The sequence below is a fragment of the Spermophilus citellus genome (assembly GCF_964194105.1).
Source record: "Spermophilus citellus genome assembly, chromosome: 4".
In the NCBI taxonomy this organism is placed as follows: domain Eukaryota; kingdom Metazoa; phylum Chordata; class Mammalia; order Rodentia; family Sciuridae; genus Spermophilus; species Spermophilus citellus.
Window position 1 is genome coordinate 179106195 of NC_138185.1, and position 22144 is coordinate 179128338.

The following is a 22144-nucleotide window of genomic DNA, read 5'->3' on the forward strand; positions in this document are numbered from 1 at the left end:
AGCATATAAATTAAGACTAAATGAATGCAGAAGAAAATGCAGATAAATAGAATCCTAAAATGCTAAAGGTCAAATCTTTGATATGTCATTACACCTACCACCTGAGGTTATTTTGAAATGGCACCAAGCACCTCACTCAATTAAATAAAGACATTTTGAAAATATAAATATTTAATAAGGGAAATTTAAAATCCACACAGGAGATGTTCTTTTTTTATTAAATAAAATCATTTCAGTATATGCATACAAAGGAACTGTCAATTGGAGACTTGAACTACAACAACCTAACTATATAATACAGGTTGATAATGTGAAAGAAAGCAATATAATTCTTAAATCTGCAAAAAGCTAGTCAGTGAACTTTAGCACTGACTTAATATACAGTCTGCTATTTAAAACTCTTCAAACTAAAGTGATTATAAATTTCTTCTTTTAAGTTACCCACGAGCCTTTATAGTGGTCTCACTTTGGAGTAGGTGTCACACAGAAATAAAATGGACATGAAACCAGGACAGTTAGTATATCAAAAGAAATCATTTCAAGATTCAAATTAGTCCTGAAGAAGAGAGACTGTTGCTAAACTCTGGTCACTTGGCTAGTACATATAAAACTAGAATGATTTGCAGATGGACATGTGATTAGATCCTTTACTCTCAAGCTGTAAAAAAAAAAAAAGCTACTCATCATTTACAATGCCTTGGGAACCTTTACATTTTCACCAAAACTTTCTTAGACAGAAGCAATAGTTGGAATGATTTTTTTTCAAAAAGATAAAGTAGATAATGTTACTTAAAATTCTGCAATAGCATCTCATTGCACTCAGAAAAAAATTCTAAAATAATAAATTATATATTTTTAACTCACTAAACCTGATAACACCCGTGTGAAGAGTCTCAATAATATTTCTAATTTCTTGATGAAAAAACTGAAACAAAGAAAGGCAAGCAATTGAATCAGCCTTAATCCTTCTAGCAGAGAAGAAAATGCAAAATAGGACAAACTCCTATTCATCTATTAAATTGCAGCATAAACACCACTTCCTCAGAAGCCACTGTGATTCTTCAAATCTAAATTTTGAAATTTCCTCTTTGTTAGTTTCTCTTGGATCATACTCTTTTCCTCCTCAGAATTTGTAATAATTGTTAACTTTTTTTTCAATTTCTTGTTGTGATATACTTCCCATTGCTAACATATTAATATTCCATTTATATAGGCTAAATTTATTTTATAGGAAGAATGCATTTCTTAAGAACTATAATAAATTAGGATGTTTATAATTCTAAGGACATTTCCCTATAGAAATAAAGGTAAAGTAGAAAGAATATGTTTCCAGTATATATAAATCTATAACAATTGAAGCACATTTTTGCTTTAGTGCTATTTTTCCCTCAGAGAGCTTTTCTTAAACTGACATTAGGGACCCACTGGTTAGCCTTATTCAGGAAGTCCTATAACATTTTCTTATAACATTTAATCTCTTTCCAAAGTTACTTATTTTCAGATGCATTTTTAAAAAATATTTATTTTTTTGGTATAGATGGATACAACCCACAATGCCTTTATTTTTATGTGGTGCTGAGGATCGAACCGCCCATGCTAGGAGAGCGCTCTAATGCTAAGTCACAATCCCAACCACCCCCCATGCATTTTTTATCACAGCAATAGCATTCCAACTTACCAGCACTTAAATCATGTTGGAATATATTTTAAGTTATAGTAAGAAAATGATAAAACAGCAGAAAAATCATTTAATTACTCTCAGAAGTTCAAAGCATGTCTAATAATTGGCTCATACAATATTCACAATATTTTTATTTATCACAAAATTTTTGGAGTAATATAAACAAAGTTTCAATTTTCACTTCCAGTTTTAAAATTATATGATCTTAATGAATTTAATATTTCTAATTTACTACAGAAAGTGAGGCTTTAAAATACTTTTACTTTATAATAGTTCATATTATTATAATTCATACCAATTAAGACTAAATCATCTACTATGCTGCACACTATAATAAATCCAAAGGAGGTCAAGGTAGAAAATGCCCTCCAATGGATACTACTCCAGTAAGTGACATGTAACAGATTCCTTTCTGTAGTGGATTCTGTGTCAGTTTCAGTGTTTCTTAATTCTGAAACATGAATCTATTGTCTCAAGTCTGTGGCTTTGATTATATTCCTGGCCCCTGACTCTCTATACTGCTTTAGCTTCAAATATTGGGAAACTATCAGATTTATGACCTGCTTACATATTTTCCTTGTAAATATTTATGTTCTCCTCACTGCTTACCTGGTTTTTGAACTCATTCTCAGTTTTTATGTCATGTCTCATGTGGTTTTAGCTTATTCTTGCACTTGATACTTTCCTGTTTTGTCCCCTATGACCAAGTATTAATCAAGTCTTACATGATATCATTTTATTTACCATCCTAAAATTTATACATACTCTATTGTTTATATTTCATTTATTTAATAGTATTTGCTCAATCAATTGTGTATCCTATGTAAGCTATTTATTTTAATTGGATAGAAAATTCTAGATTAGAATTTAGAAGTGAGATCTCAGAAATGCAGACAAGTAGTTCTTAGCTGGCAGTACTTCCATCCATCAGAGAACATTTTCAATTGTTCCAATCACAGGGATACACTACTATCATTTAGTGGGTGAAGGTTGGAAGGCCTGCTAAACATCCTCTAATGGAGAGGACACACTTTCACAACAAAGAATTACCCAGTCTAATATGTCAAGAATGCTGACCTTGGTATTGATGAAATGATGTTGGGTTGGATTTAGAAAATGTAGGTTCAAATTTCAGTCTTGTCATTCACTCTGTGTGACCTTAGGAAAATACTTTACTCCCTGAATATTAATTTCCTTTACTCTAAAACACTGAGAACAAACTCATGGAGTTCATATGAGAAAGAGATAAAGTGATCTATTACGTGGAAAAATATCTAGCACAATAACTGGGTAGGCATAGGCATTCGTACCTGTATAAGTTTTAAAAGAAGTGATTTGTATCTAGTTGACCTTGTACATAATCTGACACAACACTCAGACATTTTATAAATACTTTGTTGAAAAACAGTTGCCTGTTTCCACAGGTTTTTCATGAATTAAAAGAATTAAACTAGTTTCTCAACCTTTATTCACTTACTGATAACATTCTTAAATCATTCTTTAAAAAAAAAAAGGGCAGGTTTGGCTTGTTTTACTGAATTAAATAAATAAAATCAAAGCAAGTATGAAAAGCAAAATATGTGCTCTCTTTACTGAGGACAGTGTTTGTTCTTACTTCCTAATTTACTGCATCAATTAATTTGCTGAGATCTTTTCAAGAAAATAATAGTTGACCTCCTTGCTTATTTTTGAGAAAATCAGCTTATGATGCAATAGGTTTAAATTCTGACTAATGTACAGAAAGAAGAAAATATATTCAGAATGGTTAAGAGTGTGAGTGAGGAGAATGATAAATCAGTCTAATGATTCCATTGATTTGCTTCCTCTGCTATGACAGTTGATTTAGTTCAAAGAGATAACTTGTTGAATTATTTCAGAGAGAATAACAATTTCTTTGTTATACAGTGAGACAACTTAAGTTTTTAAGAATTTTAAAGTGGATATGCTGGTCAACATGTTTATTACTATTTACTGAAAGGCTTATGGATACTACATTTTGTGATATAAACTAGTAGTTACTAAATATTTGCTGAATTCATTGAACAGAAAAGAAAGGTATTGATCTATACAACTAATTGCAAGGATTCACTGAAAAATCTATTAAATTAAACTATTTTAAAACACTATTAAAACATACAACAGCACTTGAAATTGATGTAGGGCTAGTTATAGATTACTGATTATCCAATAGTGGATTCTTGAATTGGGTGACAGAGTATCATGTTCACAAAGCCATTTACATATCACCGTACAGATGAATAGGGAACAGAGTCTATCATAAAATTTATCATGTAACAAATATCATTTTATGGCCATTACTAAAACTATAAAATAGCAGATATAACTGGAAACAAAAGAGGGAAACTTCTGCTTCTGAGAAGATGGAAAACACAGAATATATAATGAAGAGGTGAAAGTTTTTAAACTGAAAACTACAATAACTGAAACAAAAAGCCCAGTGGATGGGCCTAACAAGAGGAATGAGAGGACAAAGAAAAGAATCACTGAACTGGAGGAGAGAACACAAAAAATGATCCAATATGAACAATATACACATAGACTGAAAAAAAAATCAGAGCTTCAGGAACTCATGAACTCATAATAAAAGCACTAACATTCATGTTCTCAAAGACAGAGAAGGGAAAATGAAAGAGGAAAGAACTGAAAAAGTACTAAAGAAATAATGACTGAAAGCTTTCCAGGGGTTATAAACCTACAAGAGGTTGACAGACTCCAAATGGAGAAGATCCACATAAGTACATGAAGAGATAAATTATAATTAAACTTCTGAAAGCTAAAAACAAAGACAAAATTTTGAAAGTACTCAGTGAGTGGGCCCTTACATATAGGGGGGAAACAACTTAATTTAAAGCAGATTCTAATAAGATACTACTGAGGACAGAAGAAAGTGGCACATTACTTTTCAAAGGTTGAAGGGAAAGAACTGTCAACCTATTATTCTAGGCCTTGAGAAATATGCTTCAAGAATAAGGCAAAAATCAAGATATTCTCAGATGAAGGAAAACCAGGAGCATTTGTACCAAGCAGATCTATCTTAAAAGAAGTAGAAGTAATCTGAACATAAAGGAAATGTTAAAAGAACAAATCTTGGAATTCTGTGAAGAAAGAAAGAACACTATGTATAAAATATGGAGAAATACAATAGGTCTACTTGAATTTTAAAAATTATGTTTGATGATTGAAGAAAATTATAACACTGTCTAATGTGGTTCTAGATGTATGTATAAGATATATTTAAAACACATTATAAACAAGGAAGGATAAAGAAAATTAAGTTGGTAAAGTTTCTATGTTCCACTGGAAATGGTAAAATGACATAAAAAACTGTAATAATATTTATATATAATGTAATATCCATGGCAACAATTTAAAAAGATATATAAAAGAGAAACACGGAAAACACTATACATACAGAAAAAGGAATTCTAAAATATGTTTAAGTAACCCACAGGAAGGCAGGAAAAACAGAAATAAAACAAGAAAAAAAACCCAAACAAAAAAACAACAAAAGAGAAAAATTAATAAAAAACTTCAGAGTGAACCAACAGAAAACAATAAAATAGTAGACAAATACTAATCTAAATGTAAACAGTCTAAATACAACAATTAAATGAGATTAACAGGATTATAAAACATGACCCATGTGGGGCACCTGGGTGTATGCCTGTAAACCCAGAGGCCCTTGAGGCTGAGGTGGGAGGATTGCAAGTTCAAAGCCAGTCTCAGTAATTTAGTGAGGCTGTAAGCAACTTAGTAAGATCATATCTCAAAATAAAAAAAATAAAAATGGGCTAGGGATGTGGCTTAGTGGTTGAGTGCCCCTGGGTTCAATCCATGGTACCAAAGCAAATCAAACTAAAAAAACAAAACAAAACAACAACAACAAAAACCCCACAACTATATTCTGTGCATAAGAAATCTGTTACAAACATAATGTATATGAGTAGATTATAGGAAAGTAGGAGTGGCTATACTAATATTAGATAAACTGCAAAGCCAAGAAAGATATGAAGGAAGGGCATTATATTAAGCTAAAAGAGACAATCCACCATGGAGACACAGTAACTTTAAGTGTGTTTGCACCAAATAACAGGACTGAAGATAAGAGGAGTAAAAACTGATAGAATATACAAATATAATTGAAGATTTCAATACCTCTCAACCAGAAAAAACAAAAAAATCCCAAAATACCAAAAGATACTAAACAACTCAACACCACCATCAAACACTAACTAGCATTCAATCAGGATTCACAAATATTCCAAACAACAGCAGAACACACATGATTTTCCAATGCCCACAGTATACACACCAAGATAGGTTATATCCTGGGGCATAAACAAACTTCAATCAACTCCAAAGAACTGAAATTATTCTCTGATGACAATATAATAAAATCAGAGCTCAATAACAGAAAGTTAATGTTGCTCTAGGTATTACACTAACAGAAAAATCACCAAACACATGGAACAGGACAACATATTTCTAAATAATCCACGAGTGAAGAAGAATTATAAAAAGAATTTAAAAAAATACACAGAAGTGAATGACAATAAAAATACAATATACAGAAATTTGTAGGATACAGCTAATGCAGTGCCGAGAAATTTATAGTACTAAATGTATACATTAGTAAAACAGGAAATGTACCAAATCAATATTCTAAGCTTCTACCTCAACAAGCTTTCAATGAAATAGCTAAATAACTATAGAGCAAGAGTGAAGAAAATAATAAAGAGCAGATAGATGCACAAAAGAGCAACAAGAAGAAACATATTACCAATAATTTATTTCCAGAAATAAATAAGAAATATCCCTAACAATTTTATAGACATAAAAAACATGTTCATTATCACTAGCAATTAGAGAAATACAAATCAAAACCATTCTAAGATTTCATCTCACTCCAGTCAGAATGGCAGCTATTATGCATATAAACAACAATAAGTGTTGGTGAGGATGTGGGGAAAAAAGTACACTCATACAGTGCTGGTGGGATTAAAAATTGGTGCAGCCAATATGGAAAGCAGTATGGAGATTTCTTAGAAAATTGGGAATGGAACCACCATTTGACTCAGCAATCCCTCTCCTTGGTCTATACCCAAAGGACTTAAAAAAAAAAAACAGTGTACTATAAGGACACAGACACATCAATGTTTATAGCAGACAATTTACAATAGCTAAATTGTGGAGCCAACCTAGATGCCCTTCAACAGTTGAATGGATAAAAAAAAATGTGTCATATATACACAATGGAATATTACTCAGCAATAAAGAGAATAAAATCATGGCATTTGCAGGCAAATAGATAGAGTTAGAGAAGGTAATGCTAAGTGAATTTAGCCAATCCCAAAATACCAAATGCTGAATGTTTTCTTTGGTATAAAGAAGCTGATTCATAGTGGGATAGGGAGGGGGAGCATGGGAGGAATAGACGAACTCTAAATAGGACAGAGAGGTGGGAGGGGAAGAGAGGGTGCATGGGGTACCTAATGATGGTTGAATGTGATGATCATTCTTACCCAAAGTACATGTATGAGGACACGAATTGGTGCGAGTATACTGTGTATACAACCAGAGATATGAAAAATCAAGCTCTATATATGTAATAAATGTTGTAATGCATTCTGCTGTTTAAAATATATATATATATATATATATAATGAAACCTTTGATGCATCTAAAGAAACATGTTTCAAATAGATCATTTGATTAAAGATCATTTCTTAAAATCTTAGAGCAGCAAAGGTGTTCTCTTAAACCCTTCCACACAGGATTCTTATTGTTGCTGTAGAGTTATTATGCTACTTCTTAATTAGGACAAATTAAAGAATTGGCTTGTCCCCTCCTCCAAATAAATAAATTAATTAAATAACCTTAAAAATATACTAATATTACTTTTATGGAGTTACTTTTTTTTGTGTGAGGACATTTAGATCTACTTTCTTAGGAATTTTCGAGTGTGTAATACAATACTGTTAACTATAGTTGCCATGCTATATGACAGATATCTAGAATTTTTTAATCCTGAATGTCTAAAACTGTGTATCCTTTGACTAACATTTCTCCATTTCCCTCAGCTATCCACCATTTGACTAACATTTCTCCATTTCCTATCCACCATTCTATTCTCTGCTTCTGAGTTCATTTCTTTTTAGATTCCACACATAATGAGATCACAGCATCTGTCTTTTTGTGTCTAGTTTATTTCACCTAGCATAATGTCTCCTGGGATCACTCATGTTTGTCATCAATAATGAGACTTCCTTTTTTAAGAGGTTGATTAATATTCCATTGTGTATGTATAACACATTTTCTTTATTCATTTGCCCAGTGATAGGCATTTGGGTTACTTCCACTGTTTGGTTACTGCAAATAATAGGGCAATGAACATGGTAGCGCAGATATCTTGTCAAGATACTTATTTCATTTCCTTTGGATACATATACAGAAGTTGGATTTTTGAATCATGTGATAGTTTTATTTTCATTTTTTTTGAGGAACCTCCATACTGTCCTCCATGATGACCACACTAATTTAATTCCCACCAAATAAGGGTTTCCTTTCTCCACATACTCACCAATGTTTGTTATCTTTTTTCTTGTCTTTTGGTAATAGCCATCTTAACCATTCTTTGATAGAATTCTAGATGACATTTACAGAATATTTCATTTAACAACAAACGGTAGAGTACACATTCTTCTCATGCTGAAGCATTCACCAAGATATGTCACATTGTGGGCCATAAACAATCTTAAAGGAGTAGAAATCATAAAGACACACTCTCAAACCACTGTGAAAAATCCAAATGTACTTGGAGATTAAAGAATGTTCTTACAAATTATATATGGGTCAAACATGAAGTTTCAAGAGAAAGTAAAATATATTTTGAACTAAGTGAAAATATAAACCTAACTTATCAAATTTGTGGGATGAAGCAAAAGAAACACTTAGAGGGAAATTTATAGAACTGAATGCAAATATTAGAAAAGAAGAAAGATTTAAAATAACATATGCTTCAACCTTAGGAAGCTAGACAAACAAGAGCAACATAAACCTAAAGCAAGCTAATAAAAAGAAATAATAAAATTTAGAGCTGAAACCAATAAAATTGAAAACCAGAAATCAACAGACAAAAACAATAAAATCAGAAGCCAGTGTTTTGAAAAGATCTATGTATTAATTTCTTAGGTCACTTTAACAAATTTCCACAACCTGGTGGCTTAAAACAACAGAAATTTATTTTCTCAAGTGTAGTTAGAAGTCTGAAATCAAGGAGTTGGCAGGGTCACTCCAGGGGAAATTCCTTCCTTTGCCTCTTCAGCCTCTGGTGACTGCTGGCATTTCCTCACTCACTCCAATTCTATCACTCAGGTCTTTGGTTTCAAGTTTACATGGCTTTCTCCTATCTATGCCTGTTTCAAAACTCCCTCCTCCCTCTCTTATTAAGACACATATGATTATATGTAGGAGAATCTGGAATAAGCCCCATCTTTCAAGTTCCTTAACTTATTAACACTTAATGTGGATATCTTCTCTGGCCACTTTTCAGTGTACCATATTCAATACAACTGAGAAACTTCCATCTAGGCTAACCAAGAAAAAAAGGGAGAAGAAAAAATTACAAAGTGGAAGTGAAAAAGGGTTCATCAATACTGAGACCATAAATATTAAAGGGATAATAAAATATAATGTTTTTACAACTATGTCCACAAATTCAATGCCTCAGATGAAGTGGAGAGATTCCTTGCAAGACACAAACTATCAAAAACCCACAAAAGAAAGTCAGAAAAAGCCTTCATTTATTAAAGAAAGTGATTCAAGAGTCAATAACATCCCCCAAACAAAATCCCCTCAAAATGAATAAACAACAACAATAAATACAGAAACAAAGAAAGAATCAGGCTTAAACGGTTTCAGGGGTGAATTCAACCAAATAGTTAAGGAATAAATGATATTAATTCTCTATAATTGCATTCAGAAAATAGAAGCAGTGGCAACACTTCCTAACTCAATTAATGAGGACAGCATAATCCCAACAACCAAACCAGACAAAGATATTACAAGAAAGGAAAACATTCCAAAAAATTCTTAGAACTTGAGAACAAGAAAATAACAAAAGATCTGAATAGACATTTTAGCAAAAAAGATATATAGGCAGCAAGTAAGCACATGAAAAGATACTTAACATAATATGTCATCAGGGAAGTGCAAATTAAGATAGCAATGAGATATCACCACACACCTGTAAGAAGGACTAAAATCAAAAAACCTTACAATAACAATTGCTAGTGAAGATAATAGGACAAGAGAAACGAACATTCATTGCTAGTGGGAGTGTAAAATGGTACAACCACATTGGAAAGCAGTCGCAGTTTATCAATGTATAATCCAGTAATCATGCTCCTACGTATTTACCTAATATAGTTGAAAACATATCCACAAAAAATCCTGCTCATGAATGTTTACTGTTGCTTTATTAATAATTTTTCAAAACTGGAACTAAACAATGTCTTTTAATAGGTAAATGAATAAACAAACCATGGATAATTAATACAACAGAATATATTTCGTGATACAAAATCAGTTATCAAGCCATGAACATACATGGAAGAATCTTAAGTGCTTATTGCTTAGTGAAACTAGCCAGTGTGAAAACACTACATACTGCATGGTTTCAACTCTATGACATGTGGAAAACTATAGAGACAGTCAAAAAATCAACAAATAGTTGCTAGAGGAAAGGAAGGAGAAATAAAAAAATACAGCACTCTGGTTCTTCAGTGTGGTGGAACAATTCCATATAATACTGTAGTGGTAGGGATGATGTTACACATTTTTCAAAACTCATAGAACTGTACAAAATAATGAGTGAACATCAATGTTAACTGTGGGCTTTTGGTAATGATAATTTATCAATGTGGTTTCATTAATTTTAGCAAATGTACCATACCAATAATAGATGTTAATGATAAGGGAAATTGGGGAGGGAGGACAGCTTATGTGAGAACTCTGTACTACTTCAACTTTACTGTAAACTATTCTAATAAATAAAGTCTATAAATAGAATCCCAGCTCTGCCCTACCACATGGAGTGGGAGAGACTAATCAAATTCATTAGCAATCAAATCTGACGAAGTATAAAGAAACAGTTGAATATGGTCAGTATAGGGTCCACATTACTGACCACACTAGAATTCAGTTATGTCTGTACTCAATTTGTAAGTGTTTAATTGAAGCACTTTCAAGGAGGAATTATCAAAAAGGCGAATACGCTGTAAAACTTATTGTGGCTTATTAAAAAATGATTAGAGAACCATATGGACAGGACATGAGAAAAATTATAGAACTATTATAAATATCTTTAAGAATTTGAAGCAGTTTATTGTGTTCTGTATTACTTCAGAGGGTAATCACTGATTGGGCCTCACTGATTAGAATTGTATAATTCTAATGTACAATACAATACTGATGCCTTAAAAAATAAGATGTTTTGGACTATATAAATTGAAATGTGAAGTATATAGGGTTCAGTTGGCATACACATATTATGAGCATGTTTTGTTTTATAGTACTTAGAACTGGGTGGCTGCATTATGATGTCTCAGGTTACAGAAAAGGACTACCATGTGTTGGTCAGGCTAGAGATACAGCATTGGCTACACATATTCCAAATTATTACAAATGTTATAAGGATTTGTCAAATTATGACAATTGAGGTTTGAAGATAAAAATAGGTATTAATGAGAAGGAGGTTGGAGGAAGAATTTTAGGCATAGACAAGTGTGTACAAAGGCCTTAAAGGAAAGAAAGTCTGAAGAATGGATGAAGCACAGGTAGGCTTATGTTAAGGAACCTTTGAAAATTGTTGGGACTAAGTCACATAGAGTCTTTTTGGAATATGAGATGGATTTTGGTCTTTAGCTAAGATAAATGAGAAACCACTGAAAGAATTTAAATTCCCCAATGATGCCAGTAATGCTGCTAAACATAAAATACACTTTTCAATCATTATATACTTGACTTATCTGGAGCTAATTATTTCTGAAAATATCTCCTTTCCTTGGCAATACTTTCTGGGTTTCTACTTTTTTTAAAAAAATATTTTTTTTAGTTGTCAATGGACCTTTATTTCACTTATTTGTATGCAGTGCTGAGACTCGAACCCCATGCCTCACACATGCTAGGCAAGCGCTCTACCACTGAACTACAAACCCAGCCCTCCTCTGCTTAGTGTTCTTGGTGTTTCTCAATCTCCTCTGGTGGCTTCTTTTTCCTTTATTCAACTTTCACTTGTTGTGTCTTCTCTTTCTCTGAATTCTCCCTTGATTTCAATGCCCTCTCATGGCTTCACTTAATCATCTATATACATAATTTTTCTATAGCTCAGATATCTGTCCTGAGTACCAGATCTACATACCCACCTTGTGGACATCTCCAATTGACCATTCTGCAAATGCACACAACTCAATGTCTGAAACTGAATTCATGAGCTCATTTTTTACTCCTTCCTAATTTGGCTTTTTTCTTCCTCCCCTTTTCCCTGGACACCACTCAGCTGTCCAAGTCCTAAATGTAAACAGCAAGCTCCATCTCTATCTCTTACCTCACAATCTAGTCACTTCTGCGATTTACTAATAAATCTCCCTTGCATCTTTCAATATCTCTTCAGATCTATTATTATATCTTATTTAGAATGTCTTCTATTATTTTCTTTAATGGATTATTGCAATAGTATTCTTACTTATTCCTTTCCCTTAGTGAGCTTTCTAAAGCATAGATATTATTACTCCTTAGATTGAAACTCTTTAATGACCCTACATTTTTTTTCTAGAATAATGTCCAAATTCCTTAAACATCATTTATGAAGTTCTTTTCTTTCCAGCTCATTTCTCATCATTCACCTATTTGTCCCTAAACTACAGTCAGTACAGATAACTTTCATATCCTCTAGAACACTGACCCCATTCCCCTTTACTTAAGTCCCTCCTACTCATCCTCTTACATGAGTTTCTTCAGAAATAAAACTTGATGTCCAGTTTGGTGATTCTCTCATTTGCTTTCACATTGAATAGAGAGTAAACACCAGGAAAAACCTTTTTAACCATGTGACCTTTATCTAATACCTAGAAAGCAGTTAAATATTTGTGAAATGGAAGAACTAATTATTGGTTCCTTATAGCTGGTCAGGTAGTTCTTAATTGTTATGTTTGACGGGCTGACAATAATCTTTGTGATTTATATGTGCCCAGCAGAACATAAACTATGGATATTCAGTGACTAAGATGGATTACAGATTGGTTACTTTGTAAATACTAAGAGTAATAAAAAAGGCTAAGATTTAAAAAGGAAATGAAATAAAAAGTAAGCATACAAACTTCCATGAATTACTCTATCCTATAGGTAGATTTTAAATGGACTCTTGTTACTATAGATTGTGGATTTCAGTAGTTTTCCTGGAATACTGGAAACAAGTGCTACTGGAGGCCCCACCTTGTGGCTGAGTGAACATTCGCTTGTAGTGAAATAACTTTGTGAAAGGGGTCGTTCATTCACTAGATATTTATTGAGCAACCAAGTGTACATGCACATCCCACATACAAAGTACAAAGTGAGTGCTTGGGGATACGATAGTAACCAAAGTACATAAAAATCTCTAATCTATTATATAAAGTTGTTGCTGTTTTATTTTCCCCCCTAGGGATCAAATCCAGGGCCTTGTGCATGCTAAGCATGTGGTATACTCCTGAGCCCCACCCCCACCTCCAATCTTATAGAGGTTTTATTCACCATTTTATCTAGTGCCTGGAAGAATGCTTATTAAATATCTGTGAATTAACCAAATAATATTTAAGACACATTCATTCTGATCTTTATCTCTTGATGGTCTTCCATTCTCCATGTGGTATTGTATGGCAGATCCCATAGATAAGGAAGGAGGGCTGAGACAGACTCTCCTGAAGTTGGCCTCTATTTTTTATTTTCCTTTAGTTTTTCTGATTTAAAACTCAATTCACAATAGAGTATAAAAATCAGTATAATCACCAAAATATTAGCCAGTGAATTTAAAGCACATCTTTTTATAGTAGAGAGCTATGGGAGTTGTAAGAAACTATCTTTTGTCCTAATTTTGTCAATGATTTTGCCTTTGGTAATTACAAAGAAATTCATGCACACCAGGATGGTCCCTCTAATTTTAGTGAATAACACATGTGTTCTATGCACTTTATTTAAAAGAAAATCAACTTGTTATTTACTACATCTTTCAGTAGTTTCTCTGTACACTATATAGAAACCGAGAACCTAACAAAATGAAGCCAACCTTCTATCAGACTGCTTTATCTACATGTTTTAGGGATTATACAGATAAAAGTAAGGTAAGGTTTTTGGTTTTGTTTTAATTTAGAGCTATAGCACTCAGGAAAGCATTCATAGAGGTTTCTTCAAAGTGAATACTTGGTATATCAGTAGTCTGATAACACTAAAACATACTTTATAACACATTTATAAGCATCAGAATTCTTTTCAAAAGTGTAGCTAATAATCAGGACAAATGTCATTTCCTTTTGTTTGGGTCTCCAGGGAATACTGTTTACTTTGCTTTAAAATTTATGTGAGTCATTTGGTTATATGCCTTTTTTAATTAGCTTGAAGGAAGCAATCACTGGGGAGAAAGCGGAAATCAATTCTGATCCGATATTGATAGCTACTGTGCTGTAAACTGTGTGTCCTTTCTAATTAAATGTAAACATGTTCAGTTCTAAAGTCCAGCAGCAATGACAACAGTCACTAGGAAAGATTGCTTAAGTACTGCTCAACTGATTTGCCTGGTCTTTATTTCTTTCAAAGTTGTGCTTGTGCAATCATTGGTAGGGTGAATGCTGGTTGTAACTGACTTTTTTTTTTAGGCCATCCTCAGAGAAAAGATTTGACAAGAATGTAGAGTGCTCTGTAATACTTAAAAGTTACTTATTAACTCTGTCCTTCTGATAGCTAATCAATGGCAGTGCATAGAGTCAAATTTGGTGCACTAAACTGCTCCCTTGCCCAAAGCCAAGTCTTGGTAAATATTTAATGGCTGTAAAGGTGTTTTGCTAGTTATCAAACTGATATGCTAAAGGACTCTTAAAAGCAACTTTATCTTCCTTCCCTTCCATAAATAATTTTCCCAGTAATATAGTTTATAGGTGTAAAAGAATTTGGATTAGTTCATCTTATAGAGTATCTTATTTAGAAAAAGACCAAAGGAAAATTAATATAAAATAGTGTTCTTTTTAATTAAGTACTATATCACTTAAACACAAGAGAGAAAAAGCAACCATTAAACTTTTCTCCTTGGTAAAATGCCAACTTAAATTATAAAATAACTCACCCCCTTTCACCATACTGAACACCACACTAGACTTGTTCAAAACCTGTTGTACAGCTGCTCTCATAAGGAAATGTTATAAAATTTCTGTTGCTTCAGAGTTGCAACATAGTCTGTAAAATCAGAAGACATTTGGAGTTTTGTTTTTTATTCAACACTGTAAAGGCTGAGTTTTATGTATTTATCTTTCAAATTATCTATTGAGTTTTGGGCCCATTTGTTTTATCTATTGTAACTCTTAGGTAGGCAGAATATTTATCAGTTTTACTTTTTAAATAGGAAGAAATCTCACCAGACTTAAATTTGAATAGAATACTTGATAATTGCTCACTTACTTTCTAGAAATGAGACTGATTACTTTAAGCTTATACTTATTTCATGCTTACAGATTTTAAGGGAAGTTGCTACATTTTTTTTTTTTCTGGGAAGACAAATAGTTTTCATGTACTTCAGAATAACAATTTAATACACTTAATAAATACTAACTTACTGGAGTATGAATTTTAATATCCAATCATAGAAAGTTACAAAGTATTTTCCTAAGTATCAAATAAGAGCTGGGGACTCAAAGTATTGGACGGAATTAATGACCCTTCAAGATACAGCCCAAATCAAAGGGTCAAAATTGAAAATAAAGGAAAAAAATATTACAGTAAAAAGGTAAGTTTTCAGAATGGAAAAATATTACAAATGTTCCAGATTTGAGGTGCTAGTGTTGAATTTAGCAATGCTGGGAGGATCTGTATGTTTTACTTTATGGTGGGCTGAAAGGAATGTTTATATTTATATTTTTTCCCTTGATATAGCTGATATATGGAAGAGAAATAGCTTCTTATTGTCAGTGATATATGAAGTTAATTTTAAAGATGTTATTGATGGTCCAAATGCTATGCATTTTACATAAAACCCTGTGAAAGAATTATCTAATAATATTATATCATACACTTTGAAGGCACCATGTTTCAACTTTAGAAGGAATTTTCATTTTGTACATTGGTGATCTTACTATATCAAAGTTTGGAAAGATGGCTTAGGATATAAATTTAAAACTGGTATTTCTGGTTTGTGTTTCTTAAACTCATGTCTATATTGATTTTGATCTCTGAAATGTTATACAATATAAAGATATTCTATTTCTCAATTTTTTTCCAGGAACACAGGTCAGAACAAAACGAGGGGTAAGCCAGCTGGTGCCTGTCTAGGGCTTCAATCTAAAATGACCACAGAAACCTCAATGGAGAAAATTGAAAATATTAAACTTAAACTCAAGTTGCATAGGTAATCAATTACCCATGTAAATGGAAAAGTGTAAATTGGTATACTGCTGCTGAAATAGATGAACACCTTAACAGGAAATGATTTTTTTTTCTTGGCTCTCATACACAACTGCACATATGTGCAAAAACAAAGTCTATCAACTAACTTTAACCAGCCTGTTAACTTGTGAAACCAGATAATATGTGGTTGTGATGCTATAGGTGATTTATTTCCAAACCCTTTAATCTGTTTTATCAGAAATTGTCTGGTTTGTAAAATTGCAAATAGAAGCACAAAGACCTATGAAGAGTACATAGTAGGGCACTTAGCTCAGACAGAGTCGGGGATCAGAGAGGATGCCTTAGAAGACTGGATGTTTAAAGCTGAGTCTTGAAAAAATAAAAATTTATCACATAAAGAAAAATAAAGGGTATAAAACCTAGAGGAGGTGTTCATGTGGATTAGCATGTTTGTATGAGAAAACCTTTGCTAAAAATATTGAATTACTGTGCATTTGCAAATACAGCTACTTTTAAACAGAAAACTTCAGATCTTTGTAAAATGGGTGAGGGAAAGATTTCTTAAAAAGGGAAAGACAGCATCCTCATTTCTTTATTTCCAGTTATTTTCTGAAACCAAGAAAAAACATCATCCATTTTTTGATGGCTGGGAAGTCACTGTGGGGAAATACTTGTATCTGGTTGATACCCATTCTCATTCATTCAACAAATCTTCACAGAGCGAGCATCTACTTTGTGCCAGACATTGTTATAGGCACTAGGAATAGAGCAATGAATAAAACAGATCAAGATATCTACTCCTGTGGAACTTTCAGAACAAAGTTCATCTAATTTTAGTTAGATCCACCTGGCAGATAAGGTCCCTTTCTGGGCATCTCACCTAAAGCCCTTGTCCAAGAGGCTCTACATCTTGTCAATTTTCTGTTTTACACACTATATCAAGGTTTCATAATAACAATTTTTTAGTTTTTAAAACTAAAGCCTTATTTGAAATTTGATATTTTCATGATTAGTCATCTTTTTATTTTATTTGTATCTCTGATATAAGTTTTCTGTCAACAAAGTGCATTCTGCCTTAATATATCCTTTGCAATTTATAAAGACATACCCAAATATTATATAAGTATCAAAAAGAATATGTTACAATGTTCAAAAAACATTAAATTATAAAAACAATTTCTTGAAGGTTATCTGTAAAGTTTGTTTTCATATGTCAAACCTATGTTACAAGAGCATGTATGTGTGTGTGTGTGTGTGTATGTGTGTATATGATATATACACATATATAATTTTTTTTAAAGAAAACATTAGGATGACCTCAAAGTTTTGGTATTGGGTCTGAAATCAAAACATTAGATTTTATACTCCAACATCTGTATCTGCCTGGAGGTTTATGTTTGGGAGCCATAAAAATAAATACTACATCTTTTTGAAGTAGTAAATCATAAAATCAATGTAATGTAAAGATAAATTTTTATTTAACTTAAATTCAGCAAAGAAATTTTTTATTTCCTTTATAGTTTTTAGCTACCCTTAGATTGAGATAATGAATTAGGGCAAGATGCATTGTGGCTGAGCTTATTGTAACAAAGAATGTTAGAGTCTTTTCAATAAATAATACCATATTTCTTTTATATGGAAATCTATAGCTGCAATATGCTTGGTAAGTTCCTACTGGTGGTTATTAAATTTATCCATAATACAAGTTTGAATAATACAAGATGGTCCCAAGCCAAAATTTGTTCTTCCCCAGAGGAATATACTATGGACAGGTAACATTCAGTAACAGTTATTTAGGCTGGGGAAAATGTACACAGTTTTGTTCACTACTGAAGAAATATCTGTTTTTTGAAAGACAGATTCAATATGGAAATAACTTAAAGAAGATGGATTTGGATAGGTAAAGAGCTGAAAACTGGTGTATTTCTTTTAATTTTTTTGCTTGTTCCTACAAGGGGAATGAAAAATTCACAAAAGAAATATTAATATTAACATTTTGTAGAAGAAACTGTTTCATAATTTACTGAAATACCTTTAACAACAGAATTTATAACAAATGGTTATTTTAATGGGAAAATGACATGTACATAAAATAAATCCAATTTGCTAAACACAAATTGATTATTATGGTTATTGGAATGATACGGAAATACATTTCAATCAAACATGTCATCTTCATGCAATGACACTAAATTTCTAAAAGGGCATGTAGTTTAAAAAAAAGTACATGCTTATAATTTAACAAACAAATTAGTAGTCCTTGTGTTATACAGTGAATAAGAGTATCCCTGCCTTAGGAAATTTAGAGTGCAGTTAAGAAGACATTAATTATAATACAATTTGGAAGCAGATATGCACACATAATTTGGCTGGTGAAGGGAAGAGAAGAATGGCAGGCAGTAGGTTTTTTAGGAGAGAACAATTCCTAAAAAAAGAAAGCATGAGACAGCATGAATAGAGGCATATCACTGAAAAAAGAAGAGTAAGAGGATTACTACAAGCAGTTTGCTATTGGTATGGCCTCAAGGCCATGATAGGGAAAGATAAGATTAGTTATAGAGAAATTACTTCAAGTGATATATAATAATGGTCTTGAGGGGATACTGGTAATATTGTAGAAAAGAGAATACAATAGACTCATAAATATTTAAGAAGTGAAATTGATGGAATTTGTTGACTTACATTCAAAAAGAAAAGAGGTTTTATAAAGAAAGTTACTTTGTTACTTTCAGTTTTAGACATTTTGAATTGGAGTTCTTATGAAATATCAACTGGAAATCTCTAGCAGATTGTTTTGATATATAAAGTGAAACTTAAAGAGAAAACTAGCCTGAATAGCTCCTACATTTGGGAATCACCAGCATATAGGTGGGGGTTAAAACCAGAGGAGTAAGTGAGAGAAGTCCATGGAAAGACTTTATAGAATAATCATTATTACAAACAATGAAAAATTGCTAAAAGTTATAATAAAATCACACTAAGACTTTTTTTCAAAGAGGTATTATTTAAAAAAATTTGTAATTGTAGATAGATAGAATGCCTTTAGTTTATTTATTTTTATGTGGTGCTAAAGATAGAACCTAGTTCCTTACCCATGCTAGGCAAGCACTTTGCCACTGAGCTATAGCCCCAGCACTCAAATAGGTATTCCAAATGAAATAAACAATCAGAAATATTTAGAACCACCTCCAATGTACTCAGTACTAGAAGACTTATTCCCTTGTTAACACTTTGACAATACAAACATACACTGCATAGTGATGTTTCATCAAAGAGACATGAAAGTGATCCCATAGAATTATAATGGAGGTGAAAAATTCTTATTAATTAGTGATGTAACAACACAATGCAATGCATTACTCACATATTCATGGTGGTGTTGGTATAAACAAACCTACCATACTCTAGTCATATAAAAAAGTATAGCATATGTGACTATATATAGTACATAATAGCTGGTAATTATAACAAATGGCTATGTTATTGGTGTATGTATTTACTATACTGTACTACATTTTTTTTTCTCATAAATTTAGCATATACTTGCTGAGGGCCATTGTCAAGTAGGAATGACGCATCGAAATTTCCTTGCCAGTGTACCCCATGTTAAATGGACTTGCCTTGGAAATTCGCTGTGACATTGCATGTGTGTTTGAGAAAGGTGACCCTGCTCAAGGACGAGGGTGGATCCAGGTTTAGGGTGTATCCTGCAGGTTTTAGGAAGTATCCCGGTTTAGGATAATTTGGGTTTAAGGCTTCCCGGTTTAAGACTTGGGTTTAGGGAAGTTCCAGGTTTAAGGTGTACCCTCAGGCACGCCCGATCCTTGAGATTCAGAAAGTATTGTAAAAAAAAGCCTCCTGGAGTAGGTGAATTGGGCGGCGGCAGAACTCTGATTTCCCCAGAACGTGTGTGTAGAGGCCGGTGTGAGTTCGGGAATAAAGAATTGCTGTTTGAATCTACAAAGGTGTGTGGTGGCTCGTGATCTTGTGCCCAGCCAAGACATTGGCATATACTCCTACTTATAAAAGTTTCACTGTAAACACAGTATGCTGTGTTATACTGGCAGCAGCCTCATGTATATGGTGATTACTTTGTCTCTTGATTGCATCAAGTAGCCACTTCAAGTGATTGACCTATACCATCTGGGTTTGTGTAATTATTCTCTGTGATGTTCACACAACGATGAAATCTCCTTAACAATGCCTTTCTCAGAACGTGTTCCTGTTGTTGAGTGATGCGAGCCTTTTTATTTCTCATGTGGACTTATATGAATGCTTCTTTACACAGAGATGTTTCATATGATGATAGGTCTCAGTGCAACACAGCACTTTATATTTTTTTATTCTGTTTTCATCACAGGACACTTCTGTTATCAATTGCCCGAATTAGGATCACAACTGTGACTGAGAGATGAAGAGTATGAGATTTTCAGTCAAAACCCAGGTTCTTCCATTTTATGTCTTTGTGACTTTGGGCAAATTACTTAATTGGACATTAGATTCTTTAACTGTAAGACAGTATGGCTTACTTAAATTCACACAGTTGATACAAGGATCGACAGATTATAAATATGAAAAAAACTGCCCCAAAATAAAGCTTTATATAAGTGTTGGCTAACACTATTGTTACACTTACTGTGGTGTGCTACCCAGATAGCATGTGAAGTAAGGACTGGAAGAACCATATTAAGGCTGCAATGAAGATTGGCCCCAGAAAAGGCCTAGTATGTAGGGCACACTACTGTCTGTAATCCTGGTGTAAGGGATCTGGAGTCATGACCATAGTTAAGGCCAGAGGGTACATGGGGTCATGAGCAGAGTCTGTAGACAGATCATGAGTTTCAGTGGATAAGCAGATATTGATCCTGCACCAGATGTATGACATACTGTGAAAAAAATCTTATGTTATTTATTCTAGGTCATGACTAACCAGACACATGTTGCAGATTCTGAAAAATGGCTATTGACAAACCTCTGCTGAGATTGAGTTTGAGCTTGAGAGTAACCCTTAACCCACAGGTTCTTGGATAATACTTATAAAAAAAAATTGGGATTCTGGTCTGGATGACAGACACTGAGATCTTAAAATTTAAGGAGAGAAGGGAGTGGGCAGGGGGTTAGCAATGATGGTGGAATGTGATGGACATCATTATCCAAAGTACATGTATGAAGACACGAGTTGGTGTGAACATACTTTGTATACAACCAGATATGAAAAATTGTACTGTATATGTGTAATAAGAATTGTAATGCATTCCGATGTCATTTATTTTTAAAAATCAATTAAAAATTAAAAAAGAAAAGAAAGAAACATAAAATTGCCCTATTAAATAAATGATATTAACATCACAATAATTAAAGTATGTGTGACATGAATAAGTAGATCAGTAGAACAGAACTGAAAGCCCAGCCATAAATCAAGATGCATATAGGTATTTAGTATGTGATAAGGTTAGATAGCATATCAATAAATAGAACTCAGACAGCTATGTAGAGATTTGGAGAGTGAAAAGCTGCATATATAGGCCACACTGCATATACCACATTAAACCTCAAATGCATGAAACTGTAAAATAAATAAACAAATAAATAAAAACATAAAAGCATTTAAAAAAGTGAAAATACTATTGAATAGTGTGAACTAGTGGGAAACAGAAAAAACAGCCTAGACAATTTCAATAACTGCAAGACTATACTGTACCTGCAAAGAACAGTGGTTTGGATTAGGATACATTGGGTCCTAATTAACTAACTCTCTTTTGTTTCCTCTTAGTCTAACTTTTCTTTCTCTCCCTC

General features: G+C 32.8%; 1 protein-coding gene across 1 annotated transcript in view; it reads right to left on the reverse strand.

Annotated features, from left to right (window-relative positions):
* The window catches only part of MIPOL1 (mirror-image polydactyly 1), a 255695-nt gene that overhangs the window by 46911 nt on the left and 186640 nt on the right, over positions 1-22144 (reverse strand). The window lies entirely within an intron of this gene.